General features: G+C 36.6%; 1 protein-coding gene across 6 annotated transcripts in view; it reads right to left on the reverse strand.

Moving 5' to 3' along the window:
• SGCG (sarcoglycan gamma) overlaps positions 1-25,429 on the reverse strand; it is a 144,817-nt gene that overhangs the window by 89,826 nt on the left and 29,562 nt on the right. For 4 of the 6 annotated variants that reach the window (XM_083804380.1, XM_083804379.1, XM_083804378.1 and 1 more), the window contains exon 2: positions 13,969-14,060. The gene's annotated coding sequence lies outside the window, so the exon portion shown is untranslated. Of the gene's footprint in view, positions 1-12,054; positions 12,323-13,968; positions 14,061-25,429 lie in introns of those variants that run through there. The other 2 variants (XM_083804381.1, XM_083804377.1) reach the window with 2 other exon arrangements.

The raw sequence follows: 25,429 nt of genomic DNA on the forward strand, positions 1-25,429 counted from the left end.
GTACTAGTAGGGATCTAGCTCTTAATTTGGACTTTTTTTTTTAACCTTTACATACTCGACTTTGCTGCCTTTAGAAAGCCCTAGTCTTTCAATTTCTCTTTCATGTAGCTTTCTGCATTAAAAACAAACAAAAACACACACAAAAAAATCACAAAAGAACGAAAAAGAAAAACCAATATGACATACTATTTACATTGAACTGACTCATCTGCAGAATCTTTAGATCTAGCACACAAATCTTGGTAAAACTGGTTGCAGTACTGGATGGAGATCCTGTATATGGACCAGTACTAGGGGAGAATCAGATATTTTGGCAGATCACTTCACTTCCTTCCTAATTTATTTACAGTGGGACAGTGAGAATGCTAAGGAATCCCAGATTCCCTTCTGACCATTGGGTGGTGGGATTGTCTTATTTCTGTGTATTCCAGAAACTGAATCAGCTCTTCCATATAAAGCTATCCTTACCTGTGTTCTTTGTCTTTCCCTCGCCCATTCAATTAACTCTCCATTTCTTACTTATTTTAAACAGACTTACGTCTCCTCTCCAATCAGCTGCTTCTCCCAGGTTTTGTTGAATCTCCTTCTCCTTCTCTACCTTCTTACAGTCTTAGCATCTGCCTTTTTCCCTTTACACAGTCTCAATTTTCTTTCTCATGTCTTCTCAGATTCTTACCCTTCAGTCTAATTCTCTGACTACTACTCTTAACATAGTTGTCCAACTATTCCGTGTTTTCAATTATTTATATCTTAATATACCTCCTCTCCTTTTGTTCTCTTAATCTTTACATTTATTGATAATTCCAACGTTTTTGTCACATCTATTGCTAGCATTTCTTCCATTTCTTCCTCTGCCTTAAAATCAAGTCTTCCTCTATCTTCCTTACAGACTCCAGCAGAGGTGGTGAGAGAAAGGTCTCAGCTCTCATATCCAACTTCCAGACCCAAACCTATTGCAGGAAGAACTGTGCTTCATTTCTATATTCCTTAGAGAAGAATAATTAGTCATTCTGTGGTGATTGCACATGAATCTGGTCTGGAGAAAAGTTGTGAGATACCAAAGTACGAGCGTAGCTTAAAAGACTAGCTGAAACATTTATTTCAGGGATGGTGAACTGTCATTTTTGGGGTTAAAAACTGAGGTAAATTCAGACAGATTTTCACAGGGTATAAAATGCATACTTGGTACATGTTGTCACCCATTTGCTAACCAAGGACATTTTCTGTGCTAAGAATTTTCGTACGTCACAACTAGAATAGTAAACTACACATGGTTAAGGTATGTTCTGTGAACATCCATACTGTCCAACCGATAGCATGCCTCCTGGAATAGTTCAGCCTGTGCCACTGGGCACCCTGCCAGACACGGCTATGGCCACTTCATGGTCTGGTCATAGCACAGAGGAGGGCTCCCAGAGGAGCACTCTGTTTTGCTGGGGATGAAAATGAGTTACACAGATGCAAGCTGTGTCATGCCATTTGCCTTCAAAGCTGAGGATTAGCCTTTGCTAGCACATATGTGGCATACTAAAAAAAAAAAGAAAATAAAATTCGGCTCCTTTCAAGTAAGCGTTATCCTCATTGTCCACTTAAGCAAACTATTTCTCCCTCATTGGTTTGTGTTAACAAGAGCTTGTGACACCATATAAATGGTCTTAATTAAATATATTGAACCAAATAGTAAGAAGTTCCAAAATAGTAAGCAATAATCATTTTCCTACACGGATTAAATTCAATGGACATTGCACTAACTTTCTTTTGAGGAGATTACAAGATTATAAAATCCCTGTGTGGTGAACAAGAATGCCATCTGTTACGCAGTTTCAAATATTTGCCTCAGAAAAATGTTCTTGATTTTATAAAAGGGAATAATTCCTCACTTGAAATAGAAAAAGATTGTCGTCACCTTCTGAGTGTCCAGAGGAAGTGAACTGTTTTGCATCATGTCGTAGCTCCATCAGGCTATGTAGCCCAATGAACAATTTGACATTTCATGAAATTCAAATTATTACTCTTGATAACATATTTTTACACCACAACTCGTGGCACTTGCCAAAGCAATATATTCAGACCTTGAAGAAAGTGTCAGACAAAAATAAAAAAAAGAGGAAATGTGAGTCTGCCATTCATTTCCAGACTGCTCTATGGAACTATTTCAGTATTCTCACTTATCTATTAAAATCTCTGCTGTCCTCCAGAGAAAATCTCATTCATTTGGATTTATAGCATCATTAGCAAGTCTTGAAACATACAGCAGTTGCCAGACAACTACAGAAGAAATGTATTTGTAAGAAATTACCTTTGTTTGTTAAGCAAGACTATCTGACTTTGCATGACAATGGACTAGGAACAAGCCCAAAGTACCTCTGGAAGTCTAAACTCAGGGGACATTGTACTCCTGTTCAAGAACTGTAACTTAAAGCATTCTTCCCTGGTTGCTTGCAAACTTCTGATGGTCTCTGTTTGCCTAGCTTACATTTTACTTATTCCTAAGAGACTGTTCCTTTGAAAAACTCTTGAGTAGGTGATCTTACCTAAAAAAAAAAGGCATCATTTAAGCAAGTACAATAAAAAAGGGGTACATTTTGGCTTAAACTGCCATTATTGCTTTTTTGTTTATTCAAAATATCAAGACAGGTTTAATCTGTAGGTATATAACCCTGTGTATCTTCCACTGAAGAAGCTATTCAGGCCTACCTACACTAGCTATTTTGCTCAAACAAGAGGGGCCAAAAAAAACCACCCTAAAAATCCAGTGTCAGACCATGACTCAAGTATGGCAAGGTACATATAAAGTAGCTTATGAAGTCCCTGGTAAGCAGATTTTCTGTCTTTATGTTCTGCTTATCAACCAATATTAACACCTGACTTATGATTCCCCTGAGTTATCCCACACAGGAATTCTTGTATGTTACAAACAGCCATGGGACGGGAACGACTGGCCCTCACTAGCTCTAATCATGAAGCACTTCAGACAAGATATTCAAACAGACAGTACATCTTTTATGATTACAGCAATAATATTCTGAGACAAATTGGGAATCTGTGTTGGCAGGTGTTTCATCTAGAAGGAGTGTTGAGAAACAGCAAACCAGGAAGCCACATTTGAGTCACGGTGGCCGAGTGGTTAAGGCGTTGGACTTGAAATCCGATGGGGTTTCCCCACACAGGTTCGAATCCTGTCCGTGACGTGAGTGCAGTTTTTGGGCTCAGGGTGGTGGCTGCAGTGCTGCTCCCCAGCACAGTCTCTGTGGCACAATCGGTTAGCACGTTCGTCTGGCCGCACCTCGAGTACTGTGTTCAGTTTTGGGCCCCTCGCTACAAGAAGGACACCGAGGTGCTCGAGTGAGTCCAGAGAAGGGCAACGAAGCTGATGGTGCCTGGTGACAGGACGAGGGGGAATGGGCTAAAGTTGCGCCAGGGGAGGTTTAGGTTGGATATTAGGAAGAACTTCTTTACTGAAAGGGTTGTTAGGCACTGGAATGGACTGCCCAGGAAGGTGGTTGAGTCACCATCTCTGGAGGTCTTTAAAAGACGTTTAGATGTAGCCCTTAGTGATATGGTTTAGTGGAGGACTTGTTAGTGTTAGGTCAGAGGTTGGACTCGGTGATCTTGGAGGTCTCTTACAACCTAGATGATTCTGTGATTCTGTGATTTATGCTTACCACTTACCAGTGGTAAGCACTGATCACTGCCAGTTTCGTTCCCAGTCATTCGGTCTTGAAATGTCCTTCAGCTAAGTTAAAAAAAAAAAAAAAAAAAGAAAGGAGGGTGACAACCCGCACAAGCAAGTGACAGGTGATGACAATCACTGAAGACTTCCCCTAGGAGGGGACCGAGACACCCATCCACGGACCTCACCTGATGTTTTTGGAGTTTTGCTGCTTGCTGCATGATCAGACCTAGGGTGTTGCAGAGGGAACATTGAGGCTTATCTGGCCCTTGGGGCTCATCACGTGGTCAGCAATGATACTTGTAAGGGTGACGCTGAGCATGACCCTGACTATGAACCTCTGGGGGAAAGTGAAGGGCAAAAGGGCCAGCTGCTTTTTCTTTCCAGCCCTTCCAGTCAAAAAGAAAGGTTCATATAGCAGTGGACACATTCTGCAAGTTAACACCTCGTTGCTCAGCTGGTGTCAAAAGCTGAGCTTTGGCTTTTATGACCACAGAAATCGCAGAGGAATGAGAACTGTTTAGAAGAGATGGGATCCATATGACCAAGTAGGGAAAGAGCATTTCTGGTAACTTGTTGAAGGCTTTAATCTAGGTGTACCAGGGGAGTGCTGCCATATCCTTATGAGAAATGAATGCATGGGGGGCAGCATGATGAAGAAGGCTCTGTCCCTTTCTCTATAAAAGCAGCATAACTGGGGCACATCTCCAATGTCTGTACATGAATGAAAACAGCACAGGAAACAAACAACAGCAATTAGAAGTCCATGCACAGTCTTAGAGCAATGACCCCACTGGACTTACAGAAATACACTTGGATAGCCTACATGACTGGAGAGTTGCAATGGATGAATTAGAAGCACTCAGGAGAGAAAGGCTGGGGAGGCACGGTGGAGAAGGGTTGCATTCTGTGCAAAAGGATGAGTCAAACGCATACAGTTTTGCTTTGAAACTGAAAAGGAGACATTCAAGAGTTTATGGGAAAGGATCAAAGGAGACAGATCAAAGGACAAGTGATGTTCTGCTAAGAGTCTGCTATGAAGTTCCTCATCAAGTACTGCAGAAGGTTGGACTAGATTAATCTAGGATTCTCCCAGCCTTCACAAATGGCCTTCTACCACCACTAATAATTCACCTATTTCATTCTTGAGTACTTTTAGAGGTCTTCAGTGAATATCTTCTGATTTTGAAATATTACTATGTATTTTATCTGTATGTCCCATATAGATAAGCTTTTTAATAGTTCTTCCAGTCTGAAATAGATCCCTTGTTGAGTACTCCATAAAGTGGGGTCCTAGCACAGAAAGTTCTCCAGTTTCTTCCACAAATGAACAGGAAAACATATAATTCATTTTTGTGTGCATGTTACATGTTTGCTTCTCTGACTACTCTTTTTACTCTCTGATATCCATTTACCACAAAAAACAACCTGACAGGTTTGGGTGGTTCTCATGTATAAAAATACCACTAAATCCTTTCTCCAGTGCAGTCCTGTGTTGGTTGAGAGCCTTGAAAAGTTGTGCATTTAGCCTTGTTAAATGATTTTGCATATTAAATGGAGATACAATGCTACTCTGTGAAGCTTTTTTGAATCATAAGTTGGAAATACGCTAAAGAAAAAAGCAATGGAACTAGATGCAGAGGCTAGAAATCCTTGTGTTTTCCCGTCCTAATTTAAGTGATTGATTACAGACAGGATTTTAAAAATATGAAACAAGAATTATTTGACTTTTCATCTAGAAAGCCTTAACTGTGCCTTTTTAACATGTAACTAAACTACAATTTCAAAATTCACTTTCCTTTTCAGTAGTGAAGGAAGCAAAATACTTTCTTATTTATACTATGTCTCATTATATATTTTAGATGTCTGCCCTTTTCTGATGAATTTTTAATGTTAGTGAACACAAACTGATGTGCTTCTTTTGCACTGCAGTCCTGGACATAAAGGCTTTATTACGCATTTTTATTTACACAGGAGAAAACAGATTCATTTAAATGTGTATTAGAAACATAAGGAAATCATCAAATGACATGTACAGCAGAAGCCTTTTTTGGTGATGTTGACTTCACATGTTTAGGTAGCAACCGACTCTATGTTTCTTCAGTGACTATGACAAAGCAATAATGCAAAAACACAGAAGATGAAGAACACAGTAAAATGTGTAAATACTTCTTTTTGATCAATATGTTACTTTCTGGATTAAAACCAACAGGTACGATGTTAGAGTTATAAAATACATAGCTAATCTTTCACTAAGCTGTAAAAACAAATGAAGCATAAACAAAAGCTAGAAGTGCATGTGAAGTATGTATGCATTTCAAAATAAACCAGAGGAAAATCTCTCATTCAACAACATATACACTTTTTGTATCTCAAAGTAGAAATTTTTCATAGGAAATATTTTAACTGAAATGGAAATAAATGGTTATTACTAAAATTCCTAACTTTCCATTAAAGTTGATTTATATCAGTAAATCTAATACTGTGATCTGAAAAGTAAGACTTACATTTTGCATATTTCTTAATTGTAAAGATCTTACTTTGGGAAAATTGAAAACATTTTCTGTTAGGATCAAAGAACAAGCACATTACATTGTCCAGGAAGCACGTCTCTAGTTTCTAAAGTCATTCTTTGGACGTATATGGGAAAAACATTCATAGAGCATGTGTGTAACTTGTCTTTTTAAATTCAGATTAAACATTTCCATCAGTTTTTATAGTCTGAGATCAGAGAATCAACCCAGAAAAAAAAAACAAAAAACAAACTTGGAATAAAGTAATAGGAAAGTCTACTAATTGCTTTCTGCTATGTATGCACCCATTACAGTTTTATTTACAATTGTGACCATGAACAATGAGCAACTGACTAGTTTCAGAGCTTTGAAATTTGTATCACAGTTGTGAAAACAGAATTAGAGGCTTAAGACCTATTACCTAAACTATTTCTTGTAGGTCCAAAGAAAACTGTATGTCATGCTGAAGAACAGATTCTGATATGCTGTTAAGAAAGGTTCTTTGTCACTTATGTGCATGTTCAGACTGCTTACTACATGCATTACAGGTTGAATTAGACTCCTATTTCAAGAGAACAACTTACTTCACTGAATGGTGATTTCTCATTTAAGCGTTTCTCCAGGAACAGAAAGAGCCACAAATTAGGCTTTCTAACCTCAGATTCTTGGAAAGTCTACACAATGTTCTATGTGCAATTTTATTACAAAATGAAGGTACATGGTGCTATATCTTGGTACAGTAAATTCAATACTGAATAGACTTGAGGATAAAAGGAAAAGGCTAAATAATGGGTACACTCAGGAAAGAAAACTAAAACATAAGTGGACACTGTAAAATAGGGACAGAAAGTTCCTAGGGAATGTTGAAGAAAGTCACAAAGTGAATGGAAAGGTATCAAAAATTAAATTTTCTGATAAAGCAAAGGATGAAAAAATAATTTAGCTTTCTGCACTCTTTACTTTCCTTATTTTACTATCTAGCCATTTATGTTTCACTTACTCAACAGCCCAAATTCAAAGTTTATTTCTAGACAAGTTTCTAGACTTACAGGTTTGAATTTTCTCCTGAGTTAAAGTCATGTTTTACTAGGTACTTGAGCATTTCTGATACAGGATGACAGTAATTTTAATGTTCTTAATTTAGCTAGCATTTTAGATGTTTTCAGTATGACTAAGGGGATATGGCTTTATCTTCCATAAATATAATTAAAATCAGTTAACAATGCAAATTACCAGCTGTGAATCACAGCACTATCAGTTCAATAACTGTTTAACTAAAAGCAAAATTAATAAAAGATATGGAAATAAATGTTTTCTTTTTTATTTATTATTTTTTTTAAAAAGTACTTTTCACAGACTCAAAGTTTTTACTAACAGAATTTCAATGAAATATAAAATTCAAAAAGAATTTGGGGTACTCGGATAAACACAAGCAATGGTTTTATCAAGTATAACTTTTAACAGTTTCTTCTGTGTTATGCTAATGCATTAAATGAACTGCATTTCTGCTTACCAGCATTATCTTCTTACATGCACCGAACATAGTTGTTAAATGACTCATGAAATCACGCAAAATGAAACGTAGCATGAGCAGCAAAAATGTACCATCTCCTATCCTGGTCTGTGTAGCTGTCCATACTACATAAAGCTGTCTCCATCTATGTAAAATTGTATACCACATACATCCTTCATAAAACTTCATCCATATCACATAAAACTTGGCTGAGGGTCCCCTCTGGGTAAACATGCAGCTCTAGCCCTCAAATATGACTGTCTTTTTGTGGAACAGGAATATGTGTTAGAAGCCTTTCAGTGTGACAAGAAGGTACAAGGCTTACCTGCATACTACTACAGGAATGTGGTGGTGACTGGGTGGAGAATGGATTGAGAGCAGCTATGAACAGAAGGACTTGGGAGTGTTGGTTGACAAGAAGCTCAATATGAGCCTGTAATGTACGCTTGCAGCCCAGAAAGCCACCTGTATCCTGGGCTGCACCAAAAGCAGCGAGGCCAGCAGGGCAAGGGAGGTGATTCTCTCCTGCTCTGCTCTCGTGAGACCCCACCTGGAGCCCTGCGTTCAGCTCTGGGGCCCCCAGCACAAGAAGGACATGGAAGTATTAGAGTGAGTCCAGAGGAGGGCCATGAGGATGATCAGAGGATGAACATCCATTCTATGATTCTATGTGGAGGGAACCAAATCTGATATAGCCTCATCTGCCTCATCCATGCTGACTTTTGGGAGTGTTCAACATGTTCCCTCTCTTGTTTGGCATTCAGGCCAGACCCCAATCAACAAATGAAAACTTTCAGTCAGGCAAACAGTAACTACAACCTTTTCTACCAGTCTCCCAAATATCTTCCTGTGATTTTTCAGCCCCCAGGGAATGCTGATATTAAAATAATCCTCCCTGTTACTTTTTGCTTGTAAACATTCAATCTGTCCATTTTCTTCCTTGTTTTTCCAAGTAAAATTCAAGCCCCATAATAAAGACAATTCTTACTGATCTATAGGTACTTTAAGTGGGCCAGCAGGGACTGGAGAATACTATTAACTACCAATATCCAATGACATATCTTATTTGGATAAACTGTGATGCCCTCCATGTACTGAAACAAACTTGAAATCTGAAACATTGCAGATTGGATCGACTATTAAAACAATGAGAGGAGTAATCAAGACCAGTACATAATAATAATAACAATAATAACAACAACAACAACAATAATAATAATAACAACAACAACAATAATAATAATAATAATGAGAATATTCTGCAAAATATTTCCCAAAAGATATTAGAATCATTGAAAAATTTAGGATGTAATCACACATTGCTATAAGCTTCAAGAAAATGAGACTTAAAACAGTAGAATAAAGCCGATTAAAGTCTCCACTGAGAGACTGCAGTGGACAAGAAGACACATTAAATATTAGAACACCTGCATGAGGAAACACCTTGTACATGTCCCTGTTATGGAAAACCACCAGTAACCTCATTAAACATCTAAGAGAATCAACTTTGAGAGTTAAATCCACAGGAAATCCAGGTTATTTAATTCCAACACATGAAAACAATTAAAAACTGCAAGATGTCAGAACCTGTGATTTGAATCTCATACAAAAGGCATTACTTTTGGAATAAATCTCAAATGCTGCTCAAAAAAGAGGAAATTTATATGGCCAGAAAATTATTCTCTGACTTTTGGCAGAGGCTTGGGTTTGTATGATACAATTTATTCATTTTTTTCCTTTCAACTGTTCTCTGAAAACTGTTTTCCCATTAATAACAACATTTTTTTGCATGAAGATCTTCAACATTAAGTATGGCCACACATATTTGTGTAATTACAAACTTATTTCAGTATTTTATCTTCTATTATTGGAACCTTATGATTATACTTTAAAAGGGTGGTGAGGCCCTGGCACAGGCTGCCCAGAGAAGCTGTGGATGCCCCATACCTGGAGGTGTTCAAGGCCAGGCTGGATGGGGCTTTGGGCAACCTGGTCTGGTGAGAGGTGTCCCTGCGCATGGCAGGGCCATTGGGATTAGATGGTCTTTAAGGTCCATTTCAACCTAAACCATACTGTGATGTTATGATACTACGATCTTCCCAGGCACAGTGGTGAGGCTCACTGGTCTGTAGTTCCCTGGGTCCTCCTTTCTACCCTTTTTAAAACTGGAGTGATGTTTTCCTTTTTCCAGTCACCGGGGACTTCACCTGACTGCCAGGGCTTTTCAGACATGATGGAGAGAGGCTTGTAACTCCATCAACCAGTTCCCTCGGGACCCTGGGATGCACGGTTTTGGGCCCCATAGACTTGTACCTGTTCAGTTCCATCAGGTGGTCTCAAACTTGCTCTTCGCTTACAGCGGTGGGAGAGACTGCTGCCTGAGCCCCTGCCCAGAGGTTCAGGGACTTGAGAGCTGTGGGAAGCCTGACTGGCAGTGGAGGCTGCAGCAAAGAACCTGCTGAGTACCTCAGCCTTCTCCATGTCTGTCGTTACCAGTTCTCCCTTCTTGTTTGGGAACACTCTCCTTGGCTTTTCTTTTCTGAGCAATGTACCTATAGAGTCATTTGTTTTTATTCTTTGCCAAGCTCAGTTCCATTTGTGCCTTGACTGTCCTGATCCCATCCCTGCATGTGCAGACAGCATCCCTGTGCTCTTCCCAGGCCCCGTGTCCCTGCTTCCGCTGCCTGTGCATTTCTCTCTTACACTGTAGTTTGCCCAGCAGTGCTGTCCCTTGCTGAGCCGTGCCATTTTCCTGCCCTCCGTGCTTGATTTCTTAGACACGGGGCTGGACAGCTGTTGTGCTCTAAGAAAAGTGTCCTTCAAGATCTGATCAGTTCCCTGATTCAGAGAACTGAAAAGAGGCTCTTCTAAAGGTGAGGGTCATGACTCTGCTGTTTGCCAGGCTCATATTCCATAAGATCACGCCCAGAAAACCTCACAGCCCGTCCCTGGGTGGGCTCGAACCACCAACCTTTCGGTTAACAGCCGAACGCGCTAACCCATTGCGCCACAGAGACACAGAAATTTGAAGCCTTTGATTCTTAATTTAATTCCATGCTGTTGTTCTTACTCTTAGGTGATGTAACAGGATCATTTGTTTTTCATTATGTAATCAAAAGGAGGTCTGTATCTAATACATGTGTATCACCTTTGTTTAGGTGGTAAACGGACATTCAGCTTAGCCAAGGTAGCATCAATGCTGACTCTTGCACTGCAACCAAAAACTGCAACGACCTTAACTAAGTGAAACCTTCCAGGACTCTATGGCACACAGTTATTACAGTTCACCCATTTGGATGTAGCTGTGCAGACCAGAATTCACCTTACTAATCATACATAACAGCCAGAGCTACCTAGGCCCCCTCCATGGAAAATGGAGAGGCCAGGACATGATTCGTCACCTCCTCAAGAATGTATTTTAGATCTGGTAAAACCTCCTGTATCTCTGTAAAAAGGAGGTTAGGTGACTGGTGTTGATGCAGTCAAATCACATTCCTATACTTTGGTAATAACAAAGTTCATTCTGATGCATGATTAAATATTGAGGGCTAGCACCTGACAGAGACACACCAAGTATCTTCCACTAAATCGTTTGATAATATGTCACTAACCCACTGATATTTACTTAGCCATTTTCTTGCAGTCATTGAAATTATCCAAGAGAAAGTGTATTTGAATTCAAGGAGACTACAAACCTGTAAAAGGAGTTCTGTATACACAGTTTTACACTACTTATTAATGCAAGTAAGCTAGATTCACATCCAAAGAAGTTATAATTCATTTTGATAACAGTTCCTCAGACAGAAGTTTAGTATCACACTGTCATGCCAAAAAGAAGTGTTCAGCACAAGCAAGGAATCCATTCTTTACTGAATTTAACTTTCAGTATGTGATAGATAAATGGAGAAAAACTTCAAACTACAGACATCAGATATGTACTTCTGCAAATCAGATTTATATATGTATAAAAATATCTGTGTGTACTCCTAAGATACTGTACAGAATTTTAAAAGTACTAAAAGTTAGCTTCTTAATATTACACAAGTGCAAGTTTATACTTTGCAACTTAATACCACCTCTAAGTGTTAAAACAAACATACTTAAATTAACAGAATCTAAAACTATAACTATATAAAAATTAAAACTTAAATTTAGGTCCTAAAAAGGATTATATAAGCAGCAACGTGATTCTTAACTGAGGACAGAAAAAGCCTGATATGTTGCACAGAAAATGAGATTGGAGCGAAGTTCAAAATATCCATAGATTAAGCAAAGACCAAACCAAAAACAATTTGATCATTAATATGCTAACATTTAATATGGAATAAAAAGAAATCTAAAAATATGTTACTTACCTTAGAGATCTGAAAGAATGTGGACTTCTGAATAAACTACAATCAGACCCTTCCCAAGAGAGAATTGTCTAACTTTTCCACTACTTGCAAATCTGGAGTGGAAGATATTTTAGGCCTGGCCAAATATCACTGGAAGAAAATTTGCTCACATGTTTGGCTGTGTTTTACATTCCATCCTGTTGCTCTGGCATACAGACACAGCTAATTTTAATCTGTGACATAAGCAGCCAATTCTACTGCTAAAATGGTTGTGTGCTGACTCTAGAAATGAACTGTCCCACTATAAGATAGAACCAATCCATAATGCATACTAAAACGGCACAACCTGTTTTATCAAAAAATCCAACTGCTTTATTAAAATCTAAGAATATGCAGCACTTCACAGAATTTGAATGTAAATACTATTAGCATAGCTGTTAAGAGCACAAAATAAAAAATAGAAACAAAAGGACTTCTGTTTTCTTTTCTGAATCCATGTGTAATATCCAACTAAATTTTAAGTCATTTTTTGATAAATACTATTTTTAATACTAATGCTATTCTAACCATTATTCTACTGGCTGGTATATAAAGTTCCTTTCAAAAATCAAATACATAGATTATAACATAGTTATAATAGTACATATGAATTTTATATAACAATTACATTAACAGTTATTAACCTTCCCCAAAAGTTAAGCTACTCTTGGTATTTAAGAAAGATGTATATAAATACCAAGAGCCTTATAAAAAAAAACAAACAAACAAAAAGAAGTTTCATGTATGAGATGTTTTAAGATGATCTTTTAGAAATTATTCTTACGTGTCATTTAAGCTTTGAGTTTTCAAATGCAGAAAACAAGAATTTCAGCCCTGCACTGATAACATTAAACTGACTATACAAACACTGAACCACAGACTTTCTGTTCAACCTATGATACTTTAGAATCTATGCTGGTAACTGTCTGCAGTTTTAAACCCATTAAAACATACATTTGTAAGATTTACTGAATAAAAGTCCAGTAGATGTGTGCTATGTGAGGCATTGTAATCATCATCCATATGTCTGGACAATTTTATTTCTCAAAGCAGAATGTTTCCTTTTTTCTAGCACTGCACTCACACTGTTATCATGCTCTAAAAGATGAAGCTCCTATCAGACATTCAACAGCTGCAGATCATAAATTTAGGACTGACACAAATCCAACTGATCACAGGCTTACAAGATACTTTTTTTCTTTTATGAATTCTGTGGCCTTTAATCCTTTATCAGATTGTTTATATACACAAATGAAGTAGTTCTTTTCTATACGAATGAATTAATTCACTGGTATCTGACAAAAAAGAAAAATAGTTGTCATAATGAAATATTTATAAACATCTTTAAAATAGCTTTTATATTTAGAGTCATGGATTTACGAAAAATGGGATGAAAACATTTGGGTATTGTGTTAACACAAAAGCTTCTCTTTAATTGAAAATTGTATGAAAAAAGTATGAGAGGAAGAAGCCTATAAATGTTGGATGCTTTTGAAAGATTCAAGACAGGCATCGTTTAGGTGATCGGGCATTCAAATCCAGCAATTTCTTGCAAAACTGTTTGTCCATTCTCGGAGATAAGCAGAGGACCACGTAAAAGTGGACAGAAGACCAAAACAAAAGCAAGATTTTAACTGCACTTTAATAGGTTTCCTTTTGGCATATCTGTAATTAACTGATTTCTCAATTTATGTATATATATCCTAACATACTGCCCAGCTATAGAAAGAGATTAGATTACATGGCACTGTAGCTGTTTATGGACAGAACTTCTGTGCTATTTTCCCTGTCTGATTACTCCTCTTGGTCTATATTCCTGATGTCTTTTGTCTGTTCTTCTACCTATCAAATATCTGCAAAGTAGAAATTCTAAAAATGAAAAGAACAAATAAATACCTCAGTTAGTATCTTCTGAAGTTCTCATGAAGCACGATTGGAGCAAGAGCAACTGTCAGTGAATTCTGTATCATCTGAAGGCAGCTGTCTTCCTATTCAAATGAAAAGAAAGAAAAAGGAAAATTTTTCATGGATATGGGGAAAAGAACAGGGTATATTCTCAACTGTCCTCCTGAGTACTTTAACTGACCGCATCTTACAAGTGATAGACCAAAATTCATGGAACACAAACAAAAAAAACCACTGGACACATAGCTCCTGTTTGGACTGAAAACAGGATCATCAGCATTATTTATAGTGAATGGGAAATAAATCTTAGTCTAAAATCTATGTGAAAAATAATAAAAAGATTTCTCTTGCAATGTTAATATTCCATCTACTATTAGAGTGCGTTAGTGTAGTGAGCAATGACTTAAGTCATGGGCCTCATTGCATCTGTATGCCAACTTAGGTCTTCCCTGGAGTCAAGTAATTGTCCCAGTCCAAGAAACCTGATGTCCTGTTTCTCACCAAAAGCTTCCAACCTCCTTTTCGTTTGGATTTTGAAAGTCATTGACTGGCAACTTAGTCTTGGAAAAGTAACTAACCAAACATATTTATCTTCCACATTGACAGGACTCCTCATACCAATACTTGCCCAACTAGAGCAAGAATCAGATACAGGATTTAGAGGCTGAGTTTCAAGTAGTAGGTAATTATAAACTCCTGTAATTCCAGATTTATAATACAAACATAATTATTTATTAATTTCAAGAAGTACACAAAAACTTACACCATGAGAAAACAATGAAAAAAGATACATAAATTGTGGTTTGAATATTCTAACATCAAAATATGTCACTTCTTTATATAAATGGTTTACAGTTTTAACCAAAATTTTGTGTATACCTACAAAATTTCAAAAACTGCTCATCCCTCAAAGTAAAAGACAACAAAGTGGTGGGGAAGACAATGACCACCATGTATCAGTTTAACTAATTCATCCAACTAAAAGAGACATAAAAGTCCTTTGGTCCTATTTGTATCAACTTCTCTAAAAGCTGGTCAGTGTCAGTAACACTCCCTCTTCAGAAGAAAACAAGATACCCTAACCCTCTTGTATTCCCAAAATTACATTGCAAGAGATATCCTTCTCCATACTTAAAAATGAATCTAACTGAGAACAGAAGTCCTCTACTGCTGAACAACTGTGATCATATGGAAAAGAGCAAATATAGCTAAAATTGGATGTGTAAGGGTCTACAACAGCAGATAAAACCAAGTTTTGCTGTATAGAATATTAAATAATCCCTTGATAAGAGTTCAGAAAGGTCAAATAATAAAATGATAGCAACTTATGTTAATGATAAAATGGCAGATACTTTGGAAAAATAAAATTCATATCAAATATTACACCTATTGGAGTTATCAAATGAAAAAATAAAAACAAAACAAAACAAACAAAAAAACCCCACAAACCAAACCAAACAAAAAAACCCCCTACAACTAAATATCTATTAGAAACACTGAATGCAAAACACAACTGAATTATCAAAGAATTAAACTGGGGGATAATTTTATTAACAAATGTTCAAAAGATATAAAAGGTAGTTAGTCGCTAGTCATCTCTGGACTGCTGAGAACTGAGGGAAAAATGTTCATATCTTTTTAATTCTTCTTGTTGTGCATGTTAGTCACTTGTGAGCTTGAGTAATGATGCAATAGAAACATCACGTTTTCAAAAGAGTTTTTTTTTTTTTTTTTTTTTACTTCTCCTGACTTTCCACTGCTTTTAGAAGGTATAATATGGTATGAAACAAGAAATGATGGAAACAAATTTTTCTAGTGTTCTTCTCCAAAGCATTTTGATTTAGATGTCTTTGCTATGCTTTTTTAAAAATTTATAAGGGATAGGAGAGCAGGCCATTTTGGGATAGACTGAGACCTTGCTCCTTCCTAAGAATAGGGCTAAAGTGAGTATCTCATTAAGGGATGTCATCTTCTAAACCTGAGCAAAACAGTGAGCCAAACAAGGACTTAATCTTAAACATATAAATAGAAAGAAGTGTTTAAGAGATAATGTTGCACCTATTTGAGCTATAAAAATGTGATCATTTTAAATAGTTACTTACACAAGGTGGAAAATATTCCAAAAGCAACATTTTGGAATATAAACACAATAAAACTTAAGAGCAGAAAGTGATAGGAACCCAAATACACAAGGCTTTAAAACACACCTGCCCAGACTGTTTCATTATGCCAACACATACAAGGAGGTTCAAAACAGCTTTGAAACCCCGAATAGTTAAGTTTTAATAGCGTATGAACAAGTATACTTCTAATATAGAAAAATATCAAAATGACTACGCAAGACAAGATAAAAATAAAAGGACTTATTTATAAGTATCCAACTGCCCAGCGTGTCAGTGCACAGCAGGCCCTTGTGTCTGGTTTCATCTAAATTTTTCCATATGTGAACATGAACAGCTGGCTGTGGGTCTGTTCCCAATCATCTTATCAGTGTTTCAATCTCTGCATCAGCTGTTATCTCCCAACTCCTTGCTTCCACACCTCTATCAAGCAGATTCAAACTGTAACAGAGGGCTAGTTTTGTTGTTTGTTGGTAGTTTTTATGGATTTTTTGAGTTTTATTAATTTTTATCTTCTGCTTGGATTGTATCTTTACATATTTTTGTTAAATAAGTCCTTTATTTCTGGGAGTTTAACTCTGCATGAGCCTTTAAAGAGGCTAAGCAGTGAGGCAGCAAGTTAAAAACTGCACGTGTACATTGTGCTCGCTGCTGTACTCTGCAAAAATAAGCCTGACAGGTGAACTAGAATAGATGTAAGATGAGACTTCTTTTTAAAAAAAAAATAATTTAAGGAGCAAACATTTAAGCTCAGTATTATAGACCCTTTTCAAGAAGCAAGTTGAGAAGCGAAAGACTCATTTGCAGTCTGCAGTTTTTATGCTGACTGGAAGACATGGAGAGATGTTGCTACAGTAGTATCCTGAAGGCAGAAGATGTTGCCAAACCTAATACTGCAGAGAGAGAATAAAAAAAAAGCTTGAATGTCCAAGCAGATTTAGAATGATTTTGTCCTATTTTACAATTTGGAGAATGCTTTTATTGTACTAGGTATGAAATTCAACTAATGTTGGCTGTGGAAGTTAATTGTTAGCTTTTTCTCAGGAAGAAAACCAGAAATGTATAATTTGGTTTATACGGAACTCTATGCAATTCTACACAGGACAATGGATTAAAGCCCACTTAATGGGTTCATACTTTTGTGCATTGGAACTTTTATTTTGGTGCATGATTTACTATGCTAATTCAGCTCCACCTGCAGACAGTCTGAGACATGTAGAAAAGTGTATTTACAGTTATATTCTGCACATGTATGTCAAATAACTTCCACAACAGTCAACAGTACCGGAAATCATCATAGAAAGAACCATATTTTATGTTCTTTGGTCTGAACTTTTCCTTTTACATCACTTGTCCTTTACTAAAAAGTAAAGCAAAAGCCTCAAACCCACTAAACTTCCAGAGCAGGATATTCTAATCCTCTGCCTTGGGATATCTGAACTCTGAAGAATTCAAGTCAAATGCACGGCTGTCATCTGACTGCATCAAACAGAAAGCTGACTGACTACATCTCAGGGGTCGGTACTGGGACTAGCACAATTTAACGTCTTTGGCAGTGACATGGACAATGGGTTGGAGTGCTCCCTCAGCAAGTTTGCCCATGACACCAAGCCGGGTGGTGCGGTCGACATGCTGGAGGCAAGGAATGCCATCCAGAGGGACCTTGGAAGAAGGACATGGACTTGTTGGAGCGAGTCCAGAGGAGGCCCACGAGGATGATCAGAGGGCTGGAGCACCTCTGCTGTGTGCTTGCTGAGGGGGAGGGAGCTGGGGTTGTGCAGCCTGGAGAAGTGAATGCTCCAGGGAAACCTCATTGCTATTCCTTTTATCTCCATTCTTTTTTCTTGTTTCTTTTCCTACTTACAGATACACCAGATGTATAGCTGACTTTCTATTTTAAAAAGACCCCCACTTTCCTTTATCATCAAACTTTATGTTATTTGTCAAGAATATTTAATATTTCACTATACATAAGGATACATTATGATTAAATAATTACATCTATTATAATCTATGTATTATAACAATTTTATATTAATACATAATACCTACATAATTAAATATATTTAATACTAACATAGCAAGAGAGCTACATCTAATCTGCACTTGAAATAAAAACGTGACAGAAAGCCTAGTTTAAATCCTGTGCTTCAGTGCCTGCTTCTTTAGTTTGAATAGTTTTCCAGTCAAGAAAAGTACCAGCATGCATATTCCCCAAAAGAAAAGTAGAAGCATGGGGGAGGAGGGGTGGGGTGGGCTTGGGAGTTCAAGCACATAAAAGAAAAATGTTTCCTGTTTCAAAAGATTTAGAATAAGCCAAGTGGAGACATGAAAATTACAGTGCTCTGGCCAGGACACTAACAGGAACCATGGTTGCAGAGCTCATTCCCTGACAGACTGAATGCCAGGAAAGTTTTAGTGGATTACAATTTTATATTTGGAGCAAGCGAGTATTGAATTATTTCCATAGGAGGAACCTGCACAAGTTTTATTTTCCTAAAACTGTAGTCATTAATTAACAGTAAGAAAAAGATAAACAACTAGTTAAAGCTTTCTAAGAAAAGGTGTAGTGCTAATGTAGTGCTTCTTTGTTAAGCCACTGGAAAATGTGACTGTGGATGGTAATAATTCAGATCAGCATGTATGCTCAAAGAAAAAAAAAAGAGAATGAGTAAGACTTTGTCTAGCTAGTATAAATTATATGAAAACATTCTTAATAATTTGTTGAGTCCTAAAGAGAACTTCTTCATTTTGTTTCACAGAGTCAGCCTTCAAATTCTCAGAAGTACTTCTAAAAACATGAATTGAAATTTAAAAGCTAACAAAAGAAAACAGGAAAAGAAAAATGAACTAAACTTTAGTAGGAATTAACCCAAATGTCTGTCTTAGCTAGTAAGTAAAATATGGTCATTTATCTAACTAAATCTGGGTCCAAGAGAAATGGGAAGTTTGTATAAACCAATGAGTGAGCACAGTAAGTATATACTGAATCTGTACCCTACATTTTATTTAGGAATAATTGAGAAAAAAAATATATTTTTTTTTCATTTTACATGACTGCCTGCGTTCAAATATTCCAATAAATGTTCAGTTAAAAACAGCAATAATGAAGATTCCAGATGGATAAGAAATTTGCACGTTTACATCATCTATTTCTAAACATTTTATATTTACACATATAAAACAGAACTTAAAAGTGTATCTGCTTAAATATTCCCCTTACAGTGAAATCCTCAAAATAAAGCAGAAGTTTTTAAATCTCAATTACATTACAAAATATAATTTTATTATTATTATTATTATTTAGTAGAGAACCTAAAATCAGCAAGATGAGGCAGAATATAAACCAAAGAAAGTTTATAAATAAGTAATTTCCTACCCATTTCTCTTTGCTCAAAGAGAATCCTTGCTTTCAGACCTGATATGTGTCACCTCAATGAGTTTACGAGTTGCAGAAAACTCTGAAGTTTCCTTCAGAATCAAGGAAGATTGTATTTTATCACTCATGAAATGTGACTCACAGCTCCCTGGCCTTTGCAGCAATTTCTCATCTTGGTTGTTCCTCTTGAGCTGCAGGCACCTAGCCCCTTTGCTGTGTTTCTCTCTGCCTTTTTTACTCATTGATAAACTTGCATTTTCTCAAGTCTTCTTTTCTGAACTATATTTCAACGTCCTTAAGCAATGACCAACCTTCTCTGATTCCATGAGGTCTTTCTTAATCGATCACAGTAAGTAAGAAGAACAAAAAAAACCTAAGTTAGACAGTCTGCCACATTCACCTGTATTTAAAGAAGCATCTTAAGTAGTAGGATGAGATAGTTCAATGAACAAAAGGACACACTTTTCTTCAACAGTTTGCACAATACATGCCACATTATAATTAAGTTAAGTACTCTCTGAAATCAGACATATTCCCAATGTTACTGAATGAAATCATTTCTCGCAGACTGTAGGAAAAAACTTTTATCCAATACCAATTATTTGTGGGAGTTTTTTTTGGTAACCACAAAAAAAAAAGCCATGTTCTCAAAGCACTTTTTATCCCTTTAAAACTATGCTATAAAAAAAGTGAATGATTAATGATTTTACATTTCACAAATTGTCCTGTTCTAAAGCAGATTACTCTTAATCTTGCACTCAAAATCATACTACACCCTATGACTCACCAAAAGAATGTCAGGAAAAAGATCTTAATGTTTTAAAATTACAAAAACTGGAAGGAGAAAAATGGCAGAATAATAAGCATTTTTAGTGCTATAAAGTAAACCAGCCTAACACACGTACACATTAGCTATTATTTTGGAAACTAGAAGTACACAATGTTTTGCAGCATTTCCGTTTTCATTCTGGATGATCCTTCAAGAATCCAACTCCCTCACTTCTGTGTAACTTCTAAACCTTACCAGTTCAAAATCATAACGTTAGGTACCATATGGGTAGCATCAACTCACAGAAAAGTGAAAGAAAGAACTCTTCACCTTGAAGGCCTGGGCAATCTTTGGTAAACAAAATGCAGGTATGTTTGAAAGTGTAATTTAAGCGATGACTTCCTGAGATCAATCTGCGGATATTCTGTACTGAACCACAGTTCAGAATGCCAGATTGATGTACTTACTCTAGAATCTCTCAATCAAGATGATTGTCCTCATCAGGCATACAATGGAAGCTCAGCACTTAGCTGAGATGCTCAGGAATTTTTACCCTCCTGAGGTTCTACGAAGACACAGAGAAGGCCAATGGAAAAGAAGCAGAAAAAGGAAAAACAACTTTTCTCACCAACCACTGTAATAAGATAGCAATTTGTGCTCTGACCTGTGGAAAAAATTCAAACAGCCTTTAAAGAGCAAGAATAGAACTGTAGAGCAAACTATTTTTAAGAATCTGCTTTGAAGATCTGAACTTGTAAAGAAGTAGAGCCTTAGTGCCAAAAGTCAAGTCACAGCTCTTGAACCATCAAATATTTTTTGAGCTACCATTCACTATAAGACTGTAAAAATAACAATATTAATGTTAACAATATACCCCAGCAATCTGTTGGCCCTACCGAGATTTTAACTTTGCCAAAATGCAAGCAGAAAAATTAGGCACATGAGAAATTTATTTAATTAGGAACTTGCCATCTGGCATAAGCAAGTAAATTATAAGCGTAGCCCTTTTAATATAGAAGAAGCTATAATCAGCTGGGGAATAGACCATAAGCTATTTCTTGTTTGATTGAAATGCCTAAGTTAGGTGTGGGGATACTGCAATTATCAAGTATTTTGAAGCATTATTCATGAGGCCAAGCTGTGGGTAACCACAACAAGCAGAGTAACTGTTGTAAAACTGTTGACTTAAAATTGATGGATATAAACCAGGAGTTTTGGCAGCCTTTAGGAATCTGACACGATACTTTTTAAAGTACAGTCAGAACATACTAGGAAAATAAATAGTTCAATTAGTTTAAGCAAGAAATAAAAGCATGCATAACTTTCTTTTGGAGTGCTATCCGGAGCAATGCTTATTATAATTAGGCATCCCATTCTGACAGGCTATTTTGAAAAAAAACAAGAGCCACATACAGAAACAGTCAACAAAATGCAGTAGGCTTCACTCAGCTACTCTCGTGCTGACCAGGCGACTACTGGTTTGATTTTAATAATAAACACCATCAACAAATGACAAAGTTTCTTCTTCTGTGAACTTGTGACCTGTAATAGTTTGGAATCAATAGTCAAAGAAACTGAAATTACGATTAACATTTTTTTCCCTATTATTTAATCAAAACATTTTACTTTACATTTTTACTCCTCACTCTTCAGTAGCTTTACATCAGCTGAAACAAGAACAGCTGTGTTCTACTTCATACGATCAACTCATTTACTGTCTGGACAGCTGTAGTAGTACCTAAGCAGGCTGCTCCACTTTCAGCTGGGCAGTCTAGCACACAGTCCATCAGCTCTTAGACAACTATTGCAGGACCAAACCTAAAGCCAAGTCACAGACCAGGCCCTCCAGCAGGAAACAATGCCCAGAAACTCAATGACCCTTTCCCAAGATACAGGTGTCTGACAGCCTCTGGCCCACTATTTATTTATTTATTTATTTTAATATTTCAAAGCAGATAAGCACCAAAATCAGTGTAAAAGTGTATTGTCCCAATCAGCTACTGTATAAATAAAATGGACCCTTTTATTCACAATATAATTACCTGCAGTACACAGTTTAACCATGACTTACGGTCCTCTGTACGGTTTCTAGCATCTTCTACAGAAGTATTCTTGATGTTTCCTGGAATATTGATTGGAAGAGGCCTTAAAGGATGACCAGTAATGTATGAGTAGTGAGTTCCAAGCCTTTCAGATTTTCAGAATGGGCACATACCTTTGGGGCTCTTTTTCTTTAATTATGGTTGTTCAATTTATAATTGACCAATTTTACCTGCCTCTGAGGATCCTTAAAATTTGATTCTGGGCTTCTTGGCAAAAACATCAAGAGCTGACCAATTAATTTTTATATTCTTAAACAAGTTTGAGTAGATGCTTAATATTCTTCTTTTTTCTTATTAATTGGTCAATGTGCTTGGATTTTAAGCTTTCCCTAAAATTTGTGGATATATTGATTCACTAACAATAGCTAGTAGTTTTTATTTCTTACACAATTTAATACTCCTTGTCTGCCTTACATATAGTAGCCCCAAAAGAAAAAGACAAAACAAACAAAACAAAAAGACAAAACAAACAACCAAAAAAACATGTATGAAGCTGCATTTTAAAAACAGACATAAAATCTAACACATCCCTGAGTGACTATATAAACCCCCAGATTTGCCCACAGGTCTCTACTGGTTGCCATAGGATGGAGGAAACAAAAAGGATGATTTTTTTAGGTTACTGAAGTAGTTCAAGCAGAAAATATCCGGTCACTATATTCAGATTTTCTCTGGAAGATGGTATAGGGAGAGAAGCACTGTTTTAGATACTTGTATTCTCCTTAAATTTTTAACATTGAATCAGGGAGGGACTGCTACTTTATCACCTAGGGCTTGAAGAGAAATTTCCTCCTGCGGTATTGACTTTCATGATGAGGTGCCTGAATGTGGTTACTGAAGATTCACATAGCCATGCTCGTCCTGCAGCCACATGGATGGCCAAGAGACTGCAAAAAGGTGAAGACAATGACCCATCTCTATGTTACATACTCAGAAACTGTATGGAAGCAGTGGAATGAAAATGTGTTTGGACTATTGCTGGGGAAAAATGCTGGGAAAATGATAGGGAAGGAAGGTAGTAACGATGCTTCACATGAAGACTGCACACTGAGAAATCAGGACAAGAGCAGATGGCAAACTTCCAAAGGGAAGCTTTACCATATTGAGATCAGCCACAAGAGACAGACCTTGAACAAAGGAGGAAGAGTATTCTAAGACAACTGTTTTAATAACCAATCTGGCATATAGCTCTTCTGCTCTTGATGCTTAAGATGTAGGTTACAGGATAAAGGACAGTGGCCTCTACGACTAGTAAGACTATCTATGTGAGCAACAAATCTGTACACAATGAATGTTTTCCAATAACACGCTCCCCAACATGATACAGAAAACCAGTACACCCATTAAATCATACAATGTAAACTCTAAAGGAGAGGCCAAAAGACAAATGAGTATTCAGGAGATTCTTCTGTATTTAGTTGTATCTTTATGCTTAAGAAGGATTTTATATCCCACATATTAAAAGGATTTTGCATCCCTCCCTTGTCTTTCATTGCAAGAGAATAGTTTTAATACACATCTCATTGCCAGTCAGTGGCAATGGTAGTCCTAGATTACAGAGGGATCAATGTCAAAAAAATGTCAATGTGTAAGGATAAACTTTAATTTTCATGTAACAGTAGTACATTCAATTATCTGGTCTTGTCTGGCCCATATCAGGCAAGCCAAAAGATACATCAAATATATTAGTATGGTTTCATGGGTTACATTAGTGGTTTTTGTTTATTTTCTACTATTATTTCTAATTGTGGCATATTATTTAAGTACCTTAGGTAGATTTCTTTCTTTTGATGTACTAATCAAAATTTGGAACAATGATTTGCTTATTAACTATACAATCTCAATAGCTAGCTGTTCTCTGCATCTTCTCCTTACACTAGCAAAGATGAACAGGTAATTTTCTCTTGTTAATTATTTTATGGCTTGACAAAAAATGTGGAGGAAATATGTCAACCTAATTAATCTTTAATTATAGTATTGGTGTATAACAAAAAATCAATATAATTAACAGAAGACATTTTGGCTATATACATTTTTAAGTCGCTTATTAGGAAATAAATATGAAAAGCAAACACAGATTTATAATCCCATTTCATAATCCCATGCTTAGTAAACAGTAAAATTAATACAGTTGTATTTATCTATGAAAAATATGATAGCTACCTTAAACCTTTTTTTTTTCAAAAACTTTTATTGGAAGTACCACATGAAATTAACTGATTGTTCAGTGTAAACCCAGGGAATAGATCCAGCAGAGGGCAAAGGACCCAATTAGCAAGATGAGCTAAAAAATTGCAAGACAAACAGATGGACACATATGGCAGCTAGCAGTGTGTCAATTTCTTATGAACTAAAGTTAAGAAAAAAGCAAGTTATACTTATGTTGCATTCCCAGAAGATAACTAAGCATAAATAACATTGAAACATTTTTTTTCTTTAGTGAAATGGTAATTTTCATGGTTATGGTATATAGACCAATACAGTGAAGGTTCTGTTTCAATTCCTCAAGGCCAATAATCATTTTAAACTCTGAGTTACATATTGAATGTATTTGGTCCAGAAGAAGCACTACTGATAACTCACTATCACTGCAAGATGCTTCTCTGTATTCAGCAGATTGCAAAACAGCATCAGTAACAACGCTGTATATTAACAAATCTCATACCTCATTCCCAAATCAATTACAGTCACTAGAGTTCTTGCTCTCACCTGCTGTAGTAAGGATCCAAAAAGGACACTTGTGAAAATACATTCAATTCCCCAAATTAGCGTCTTCCTGAATGTGAATAGCGTAGACTTTCTGGGAACTTGTTTCCCATCGATTTCAGAAGTTTGGGGTAAGGCCCATCTCAGTTACCACGGGAAGGGGTGAGATGGCTTTGGAGACAATCTATAGCATACCAAATTGTATGTTTACTTACTATATTGAAACTAACACTCAGTCCTAAGAGAAAACACAGAGAATAAATTTAAGGCAGAATGTTTGCAGTCATTAGAAAATCATGACTTATACAAAACTGCTAAGATAACTCGCTTTAATAACTCATTAGAGTTACCACAAATAACTCTAATAACAAAATCT

Source organism: Anser anser (assembly GCF_964211835.1).
Source record: "Anser anser genome assembly, chromosome: 1".
NCBI classification, from domain to species: Eukaryota; Metazoa; Chordata; class Aves; order Anseriformes; family Anatidae; genus Anser; species Anser anser.